The sequence below is a fragment of the Macaca mulatta genome, chromosome 12, assembly GCF_049350105.2.
Source record: "Macaca mulatta isolate MMU2019108-1 chromosome 12, T2T-MMU8v2.0, whole genome shotgun sequence".
In the NCBI taxonomy this organism is placed as follows: domain Eukaryota; kingdom Metazoa; phylum Chordata; class Mammalia; order Primates; family Cercopithecidae; genus Macaca; species Macaca mulatta.
Window position 1 is genome coordinate 142,825,081 of NC_133417.1, and position 10,584 is coordinate 142,835,664.

Consider the following 10,584-nt stretch of genomic DNA (forward strand, 5'->3'; position numbering starts at 1 on the left):
ACCACGGGGAAGCAAGGACCTCTCACATGTCCAAGGACAACACATCCCCTCCCCACACTGCCACGAAGTCCCCGGCCACACTCCCAACCCAGGCACCAGTGTCCACGTGAGAGAGGGGCAAGGCGGCGGCATCCGGGAGAAGCAGCGTTTTACCTGGTGATCCTTTACGTTACTGTAGGACGGCAAATCTACAGGGTTGGATGGACTGAAATTTAAAAGCCCCCTCTCCTCTGTTTCCCGCTAGATCAAGCCCCTGGAGAAGATCTCCTTTATTAACACGAGGTAAAACACACGAAGAAAGTCCGTGACTTGTGGCAGGGGACAGGGCACGGAGCTTCTGCAGCGCGGAGAAGAGAGCCCTGCGTTCGCGGTGGCTCTCACCATGGCCTGGGGTAAAACCAGCAGAGCCCCTCTAACATCCCTGGGTGGACAGGGTCAAAGCCTGTGTAGTTATCTTTGGACATGTAACACATACCCACTGACTCGGCGGCTTAGAATAACACGCATTTATGGCCTCACGGCTCCTGTGGCCAGGAGTCGGGGCACGGCCTGGCTGCGTCTTCTGCTCAGGTTCCCACAGGCTGCAGTCAAGGCACTGGCCAGGCTGGGGTCTTTCTAGAGTTCAGGGTCCTCTTCTGAGCCCACAGGTTTGTTGGCAGAATTCAGTTCCCTCAGTAGGCTGAGGTCCCCATTCCTGCTGGGGTCAGTGGGCAGCTGCTCTCAGCCCTTCAAGGCCCCTCACACAGCGCAGCTTGCTTTCTCAACGCCAGCAAGAGATGCTTTCTGACTTCTAGATCCTCTTTTAAAGGGCTCACCTGATTGGGGTGGGCTCCCACGGCACCATCTCCCTTTTGCTCAACTCACAGTCAACTGATGAATGACCCTAATTACATCTGCACAATTCCTTCACCTTCACCATATAATATAACCTGATCTCAGGAGTGACACCATCATAGTCACAGCCCTGTGCACACTCCAGGGGAGAAACATGTTCACCAGGGGCTTGGAATCCTGGGGCCCGTCCCAGAATCCGTCGCCCACAGTGCCTGAGTCAAAGTTCACACAAAGGAGGCCCTCCCAGCCCAGGTGACTTTGCAGCCCACTGGCACACTGCTGGCGGGTGGCAGGGGACCCACTGCCGGAGCCCACTTCCTGCTTGGTCAGTGTGGCAGGGCCCGGTGCTCATGCTGATCTCAAGCAACCTGACAGCCTCCTCGTGAAGGCCCAAGGGTACAGTGAAAGGCCAGAACCCAGATATTCAAGAGGGCCTGGGGGCTCACAGCTTCGCCTCCTGCACAGAGGTCATCTGGGAGCAACCTGCCAGATCCTCCCTCAGGAAACAGTCTCCTCCTCCCAACACCAGTTTACTCACCTCCAAAGTAAGGGGGCTGGGCCAGATGGTTCTAAACCTCCCTCCGCTTCCAGCCTCTGTGACCGATCACTCTATGCACCGAGGGCCATCCGGCATGAGCAGGAAGCCTGCGGTGCACGCGTGTAAATCAGAAGGTGCATTCCCGTGGGGATGTGGGAATCCAGTGTGAGTAGGAAGCCTGCAGTACGCTTGTGTAAATCAGAAGGTGCATTTCTGTGGGGACGTGGGATGTCAAGCTCAGACACAAACCCCAAGGAAGGCGGGTCAGGACTCACCATCCAGACAGTATCCATAATGCCATGCAGATGTGGTATCGTGCACAATCATCATTGCTTGTAGTAGAAATTAGGCAAAATGGAACATAAGCAATTTACTTACAGGACCAGAATTAATATGATTTTAACACATACCAATTTTTAAATTTTTCTCTAGGCATTTTATCAACTTTTCTGTGTTACCATTGATAGAATATTCGCAATGCCACTTACACAGGCCACGTATGCAGGCATGCACACTTTCTCCTCCCAAAACATGCAAAATGATATCATTGTGGAGCTGGACAGGCCCCCTGGGTGGATGTGGCCTGAGTGCCCGTCCAGTGGCTGAAGAATCTCTGCAGCTCTCCTGCCACCTGATGTCTCGGGTTCTGCTCAAATATCGACAGTGATGGGATTTTCTCTGAGACAGTTTATCCCATGTGGGTTCCTTTCTAGCCAAGTCAGTCCTTTGTAACTTTCCACCCTTTACTGCCCTGGGGTTGCGTGGAGAGCCAGGCCTACTGCTGCATAAACATTTCTGAGATGTTGAAGCAGCTCTCAGGGCTTGCAACAGGCATTGTAAACGGCCTGCCCCAGATCAGTGCCCTCCTTGTTCCTTACGAGGAGATCCCCACTGTGGTTCAGGTTGTTAATGCATTCGTATCTTTTTTCTTGCAGAAGTGACCAGGTGACCCCACTCTGGCCAGGGAACCATGGCTGAAGTCCTCAGGGGATTTGTGGGGAAGCGGCGTCCCCCTCCTCCTTGGGGTTTTCTTGCAGAGCTGCTGTGAAGAATCAAACTCAGCTGTGATAATTATCCGAGGTCAGCTCTTCCAGAATGTCCTTATCTCCTAAGGCCTTTGAGATAAGCAGGAATTGTGGTGTCTGCCTTGCCTCCAAACCTTTATCCTTGCTTATCTCAGTGGAAAATTCCAGCAGGGATTTCTGAACACCAAGTTAAATTCCTCCACTCAACAATCAGTTTGGCGCGTGGCTGCCCGCCAGGCTGGGCAGAGCAGAGGGGAGCCAAAGGAATAAACCCAAGTCCTGCCCCCAGGTGCCCAGAGCCTGGCGGGGATAGGACAGTTGCCTGCAGAGCAAGAGACTGCCGCCCGGGTTCACACAGGCCAGAGAGGCTGACCTACCTGCCCAGAGGCAGGGGAAGAATCCAGAGGACCTCTCCTAGGAAGAAATGTTGGCACAGGCACGAGAAGCCCACGTGACAGCCAAGAGGAGGGACAGCATCCTGGGCCCCGGAATGCCAGGGGCAGATGTGCACTGGGAGGCGCGGGGCTGGGGACACCATCAGTGAGCACAGGGTCTGGGTAGGCTGCGGGAGGGGTGAGAGTGGAGAGACAGCCAAGCCGGGTTGTGGGAGGCCCTGCCTAATTCTGTAAAGACTAGGATTAGAAACGTAACAAAAATGGGCTGGGCACGGTGGCTCACACCTGTAATCCACTTTGGGAGGCTGAGCCCGGTGGATCACCTGAGGTTGAGAGTTCAAGACCAACCTGGCCGACACGGTGAAACCCCATCTCTACTAAAAATACAAAAATTAGCCGGGCGTGGTGGCACACACCTCTAATCCCAGGTACTAAGGAGGTTGAGGCCGAGAATTGCTTCAACCCAGGGGGCAGAGGTTGCAGTGAGCCCAGACTATGCCACTGCACTCCAGCCTGGGCAACAGAGCAAGTCTCTGTCTGAAAAATTAATATAATATAATATAATATAATATAATATAATATAATATAATATAATATAAAAAAAATGAAGGGCCAAGTGCAGCAGCTCACACCTGTAATCTCAGCACTTTGGGAGGCCGAGGTGGGAGGATCACCTACACTCAGGAGTTTGAGACCAGCCAGAGCAATATAGTGAGACCCTCATCTCTATAAAAAAAAAACTTAAAAATTAGCTGGGCATGGTGGTGCATGCCTGTGGTCCCAGCTACTAGGGAGGTTGAGGTGGGAGGATCACTTGAGCCTGGGAGGTTGAGACTGCAGTGGGCCATGATCATACACTGCACTCCAGCCTAGGCAACAGAGCGAGATCTGGTCTCAAAAAAAAAAAAAGACACTGCTTTTATTGAGCACCTACTGTGTGCCAGGCACTATGCTAAGTCCTTGGCTTAAAATATCTGATTCAGTCCTCACAGCAACCCCTCGATGGAGCCCCACCCTGTGACCACACCCTAGAGGGCCCCACGCAGGCCTTCCTCTGGCTGTGCCCTGGCTTCCAGGTGAGCAGTCCTCCAGGCCAAGGGACACCACTTGGAGATCACGCTGCCAGATTCAGGAAGCGCAGAATTCCCCACCCAAGTCGCCCAAGCCCACTTCTGAGGCCTGCAGGGGCCTCTGCTCCGGGTCCACTCCCCAAGAGCAAACCACAGCAGGCTGCAGGGCAAAGGCACGGCTGCCACCAGGAAGCATGGCTGGAGGCTGGATGTGTGGGCCAGGCACTGACCTGCTTATCCTGAGCTCCTCCCAGTGTGACAGGCCCGGGGAAGGAGGCTACCTGGGGTTGGGACACTCCATTCTGGCCAAGGAGCCCCAGGGTTCTAAGGGCAACCCTGGGCTTCCAGGCTGTCGGGAAGATGTATCTAGCAACATAGCAGGTGGGGAACTGTGTTCAACAAGGCATTCGCTTGGCTTTATTTATGACTTTATTTATTCGCATGGCGCATGGACTACCGTTTGTACTCCTGTCCCAAGCCCTGAAAATGTGAGAGGGGGGATCCGTTATTTTTATCCTATTTTATGAGTGAGGAGTCTGAAGCCCAGACCCCCACTCCAGGCCACAGGGAGGAGGATGAGGGTAGGAACCCTGTGGTCCGTAGGAGTGAACGGGAGGAACTGATCAGACCTGAATCAGCCTGGGCGGAGGTGCACAGCTCCACACCGCTGCTACCCCTCGGGGAGGAACCTTAGCTCTTCCGGCAGAGGCCTGGGCGCTTCTCTCAGAAAGGGGGCAGATAAGCTCCGCCATTCTTGCCCTGGGCTGCGCAGCCCCCAGCCGCCCACCCCCTAGGACGGACGCTGTTCTAACATTCTCCAAAGCAGCGCTGTCCTTTCTATTAGGGGGTTCCCATGGGCACGCAGCTGCGCTCCAGCTTCTCTCGTAATTAAATTTAAAAGCATGGCTCCCGTTCCCACACCCCCAGCACCATTTCACCCTTTAGAGTGGCCTCCACCCTCGGTCTACACTTCCTCTCCCCTGGGTCTCTCTTGAATCTACTCCACTGGGGCTGTGGCCTCCTTCACTTCACCCAGAAGGCTCCTGGACAGTCACCTGCGGCCTCCGTGTTACCAAACCCTCAGTCCCCGCTGGCATAGCCGTGAGCACCACGCGGCCTGGCTGGACACCCTCCTGAGCAGGACCCCATGAGGCTTCCGACAGCCTGTCCTGATGGCCCAGTCCCACTGGCCCCCCTCCTCCTGCTCCCAGAACCTCTCAACACTGGGGTAAAATTTCTCAGGCCTGTGCCTCTTCCCTCCTCTTGCTCCCTGCCCCACTTGGAGATCCACAGATGAAAACCATGAACCGGCAGACGATGCTCAGACACAGGCCTCCATCCAGGCCACCCTCCAGCTCCAGAGGCCCAAATCCGCCTCCTTCCCACAAGAGGCATCGCAGATGCACACGTCCACACTCGCACTCCTGATACCCACAACCTGCCCCACCTGCAGCCCTGCCTCACTTCGTGGCAACTTGATCCTTCCAGGAGCTCAGGCCAACATCCTAGAGTCACCTGTGTCCTCTGTCCTCACACGTCCCATGTCTAACCCACAGGAAGTTCTTTCAGCTCCATATTCACACATCACACATAACCAGCCGCTTCTCACTGCTGCCATGTTAGTCCCCATGCCCCGCCTCCACTGTTCCCACTTTGGTCCCCTCTCCCCTCTGTCTGGAGCTGCACGCCCCGGCCATAGCGAATAATAATTAAAGATTAAACGCCTGAGCTATATTCATTTCCACTCCACACCTTCTCCCTAGATTTACCTTCTTCCCTGTATTAATACCGCCATTAAAAGATGGCGCTCTTCCTGCTTCTTCTTCATTCATTTTTCCCGCGCCCGCGAAAAGACTACCTGACAGCGCAGGCGCAACATGACGTCCGACCGGAGAAACTGAAGCCTATCTGGCCACGCCTTCCGCAATGAGGTCATTTCCGCCTTAGCCCAACCCCTTCCCCTCCAAATGTATATAAGGCATTGCATTACCACCATTAAACGAGACTTGATCAGAGCACTGTCTTGTCTCCATTTCTCGTGTCTCTTGTTCCCCAAATTCCCACCCCCTCCTCCAGGGCCTACACTGACTATCCCGCGGGCCGGGATACGTGGCGCCCGAACAAGGACCTGGAAACGAGGGACTCCGCGAGGAAGAGGACGCTAAAGGACGGTCGACCACTAACAAAGACAAAAGGAGTCAAACTCTTCCGATCACCGCGGGAGCCTGCTGCGGGAAATTAATAAGCCTAATCAATCAGATATAAATTGGGATGATTTAGAGGAAGAGGCGGCTAAATATCACAACCCTGATTTGCCTCCTGTTTTTCATACCCACCCCCATATAATAAGACACATAATGAGGCTTCTGCGCCCATTGTTATGGCAGCAATAGATCCCAAAGAAGAATTAAAGCAAAAAATTGCTCAACTAGAAGAACAGATTAAACTTGAAGAGTTACATCAATCATTGATAATTAGGCTCCAAAAGCTAAAAACAGGAAATGAAAAAATACCTAACTCAGACGCTATGGAGGGTTCCTTGCGCCCACTTCAGCGGCCTGGACAACATGTTCCAAGAGGGGGGTTAATTGCTAGCCGACATAGAGAAGACTCCTCCCCCAAAGACGTTTTTCCGGTCACTGAAACCATAGATGAACAGGGACAGGCTTGGAGGCATCATACTGGATTTGATTTTACTATTATAAAAGAGTTAAAGACTGCTGCCTCTCAGTATGGGGCTACTGCTCCATATACTCTCGCTATAGTGGAATCTGTAGCTGAGAATTGGCTCACTCCTACAGACTGGAATACCTTAGTCAGGGCAGTTCTTTCTGGGGGAGACCACTTAATTTGGAAGTCAGAGTTCTTTGAAAATTGTAGAGATACAGCTAAAAGAAATCAACAGGCAGGAAACGGTTGGGATTTTGATATGTTAACTGGTTCAGGTAATTATGCAGACACTCAGGCCCAAATGCAATATGACCCTGGACTGTTCTCACAAATCCAGGCTGCTGCTACAAAGGCCTGGAGAAAACTACCCATTAAAGGAGATCCAGGGGCCTCGCTCACAGCGGTTAAACAAGGACCCGATGAGCCATTTTCAGACTTTGTGCATAGACTTATGACCACGGCAGGTAGAATCTTTGGAAATGCAGAAACGGGTGTAGATTATGTTAAACAGTTAGCTTATGAAAATGCTAACCCCGCCTGCCAAGCGGCAATCAGACCTTATCGAAAGAAAACAGATTTAACAGGATACATTCGCCTTTGTTCAGATATTGGGCCCTCATATCAACAAGGCCTAGCAATGGCCGCCACTTTTAGCGGCCAAACAGTAAGAGATTTCCTCATTAACAAAGGTAAAGATAAAGGGAGATGTTTTAGATGCGGTAAAAGGGGACACTTTGCAAAAGATTGCTGTGAAAACCAAAATAAGAGTCCAGAAGCAAAAATCCCAGGCCTTTGCCCGAGGTGTAAAAGAGGAAGGCACTGGGCAAACGAATGTAGATCTAAAACTGACAGTCAAGGAAATCCTTTACCCCCCAGGCAGGGAAACGGGATGAGGGGCCAGCCTCAGGCCCCGAAACAAGCATATGGGGCAGTCAGCTTTGTTCCAGCCAGCAACAGCAATCCATTTCAAAACTTAGTAGAGCAACCCCAGGAAGTGCGGGATTGGACCTCAGTTCCACCTCCCACACAATACTAACACCTGAAATGGGACCGCAAACCTTAAATACCGGAATATATGGACCCTTACCACCTAACACTTTTGGGCTACTTTTAGGAAGAAGTAGTGTCACCATGAGAGGCTTACAAGTCCTCCCTGGAGTTATTGATAATAATTATGAAGGAGAAATTAAAATTATGGCCAGAGCTATTGATAGTATTGTTACTGTCCCTCAAGGAGTTAGAATAGCTCAGTTACTCCTGCTACCTTTGGTTAAAACAGATAATAATATCCAATACTCTAATAGAAATATAAAACGTTTCGGATCATCAGATATATATTGGGTGCAACCAATTACAAATCAAAAACCCTCTCTAACCTTATGGTTAGACGGGAAGGCATTCACTGGACTAATAGACACAGGGGCTGATGTAACTATCATTAAACAGGAAGATTGGCCCTCTCATTGGTCTACCACAGAAACTTTAACTCACTTGAGAGGAATTAGACAAAGCAGTAATCCTAAACAAAGTTCTAAATACCTAACATGGACAGATAAAGAAAACAATTCAGGCCTCATTAAGCCATTTGTCATCCCTTACCTACCTGTTAACCTTTGGGGGCGAGATCTACTCTCTCAAATGAAAATTATAATGTGTAGTCCAAATGATATAGTTACTGCACAAATGGTAACTCAAGGATACACCCCTGGTAAAAGTCTTGGAAAAGGAGAGAACGGTATCCCACAGCCTATACTGGTTTCAGGACAACTTGATAAAAAGGGGTTTGGAAATTTTTAGCTCAGGCCACTGACATACCTGCACCCCAAAGGTGCGCTGACCCCATTACTTGGAAGTCAGATGAGCCCGTTTGGGTTGATCAGTGGCCTTTACTCAATGACAAACTAAGTGCTGCCCAACAGTTAGTGCAGGAACAACTAGCAGCAGGACATATTGAAGAAAGTAATTCCCCTTGGAATACACCTATTTTTGTTATTAAAAAGAAGTCTGGTAAATGGAGACTCTTACAAGATTTAAGAGCAGTAAATATCACTATGATCCTTATGGGTGCCTTACAACCAGCATTGCCTTCACCGGTTGCGATTCCTCAAAAATATTTTAAAATCATTATTGACCTTAAAGATTGCTTTTTTACAATTCCCCTTCACCCTGCTGACCAGAAAAGATTTGCCTTTAGTCTTCCATCTACAAATTTTAAACAACCAATGAAGCGCTATCAATGGAAAGTCTTACCTCAGGGTATGGCCAATAGTCCTACCTTGTGTCAAAAATATGTAGCTGCCGCCATAGAGCCAATCAGAAAAACATGGGCACAAATGTATATTATACATTATATGGATGATATTTTAATAGCAGGAGAAATTGGCGAACAAGTCTTACAGTGCTTCGCCCAACTCAAACAAGAGTTAACAGCAGCCAGACTACAGATAGCCCCAGAAAAGGTACAATTACAAGATCCATACACTTATCTTGGTTTCCAGATTAATGGACCCAAAATCATTAATCAAAAGGCCGTTATACGTCGTGATCATTTAAAAACTTTAAATGATTTCCAAAAATTACTGGGAGACATAAATTGGCTTCGACCGTACTTAAAGCTCACCACAGGAGAGTTAAAACCTCTTTTCGATATATTAAAAGGAGACTCTAATCCAAAATCCCCCAGGTCCATTACTAAAGAAGCATTAATAACACTCCAACAGGTAGAACATGCCATTGCAACACAATTTGTTACCAGTATTGATTATTCTCAGCCATTAATATTCCTTATTTTTAACACAACAATAACCCCTACTGGCCTATTTTGGCAGAACAATCCCATTATGTGGGTACACCTGCCCTCCTCCCCTAAAAAGGTTTTGTTGCCTTATTATGATGCCATAGCTGATCTAATTATCTTGGGAAGAGAAAACAGTAGAAAATACTTTGCAATAGAACCCTCTACCATTATACAGCCCTACACTCAATCACGCATCCATTGGCTGTTACAAAATACGGAAGCCTGGCCAATTGCTTGCGCTTCTTATACTGGCGCGATTGACAACCATTACCCACCTAACAAACTTATTCAATTTTGTAAACTTCATGCGTTTGTATTTCCCCATATTACCAGTAAAGAACCTCTCAATGACGCATTACTAATTTTCACTGATGGATCTTCCACAGGACTTGCCGCTTACACTTACAATAATGTAGTCGTTAAATTCCAGACCACTTATACATCAGCTCAGCTGGTCGAATTGCAAGCTATAATTGCAGCACTATCAGCTTTTCCTTGTCAGCCACTTAACATTTATACAGACAGCACCTACCTGGCTCATTCAATACCCCTCTTAGAGACCGTGTCTCAAATTAAACATATTTCAGATACAGCTAACCTATTTTTACAATGTCAACAACTTATCCGAAAAAGGACTATTCCCTTTTTTCTTGGGCATATTAGAGCACATTCAGGATTACCAGGACCTCTAACACAAGGTAACGCAACAGCTGACACGGCAACAAAAACCATAGCCACAGTCACTACAGACAATTTACAACAAGCGCAAAAAGCACATGCCTTACATCATTTAAACGCCCAAACCTTAAGACTTATGTTTAAACTTACCAGAGAACAAGCTTGACAAATAGTTAAACAATGCGCCAACTGCATAACATATTTACCTGTTCCCCATCTAGGAGTTAACCCCCGAGGACTCATCCCCAACGAAATTTGGCAAATGGACGTTACTCACCACTTAGAATTCGGTCAACTAAAATATATCCATGTATGCATAGACACCTATAGTGGATTCATCAGTGCAACTCTCCAAACAGGAGAGGCCACCAAACATGTCATAGCTCATTTATTACACTGCTTTTCTATTTTAGGAATACCCAAACAAATCAAAACAGATAATGGCCCCGGTTATATAGCCAAAACCTTCTTACAATTTTGTAATACCCTACAAATTAAACATACCACAGGCATTCCCTATAATCCCCAAGGACAAGGTATAGTAGAAAGAGCTCATCTGTCATTAAAAACTATTATC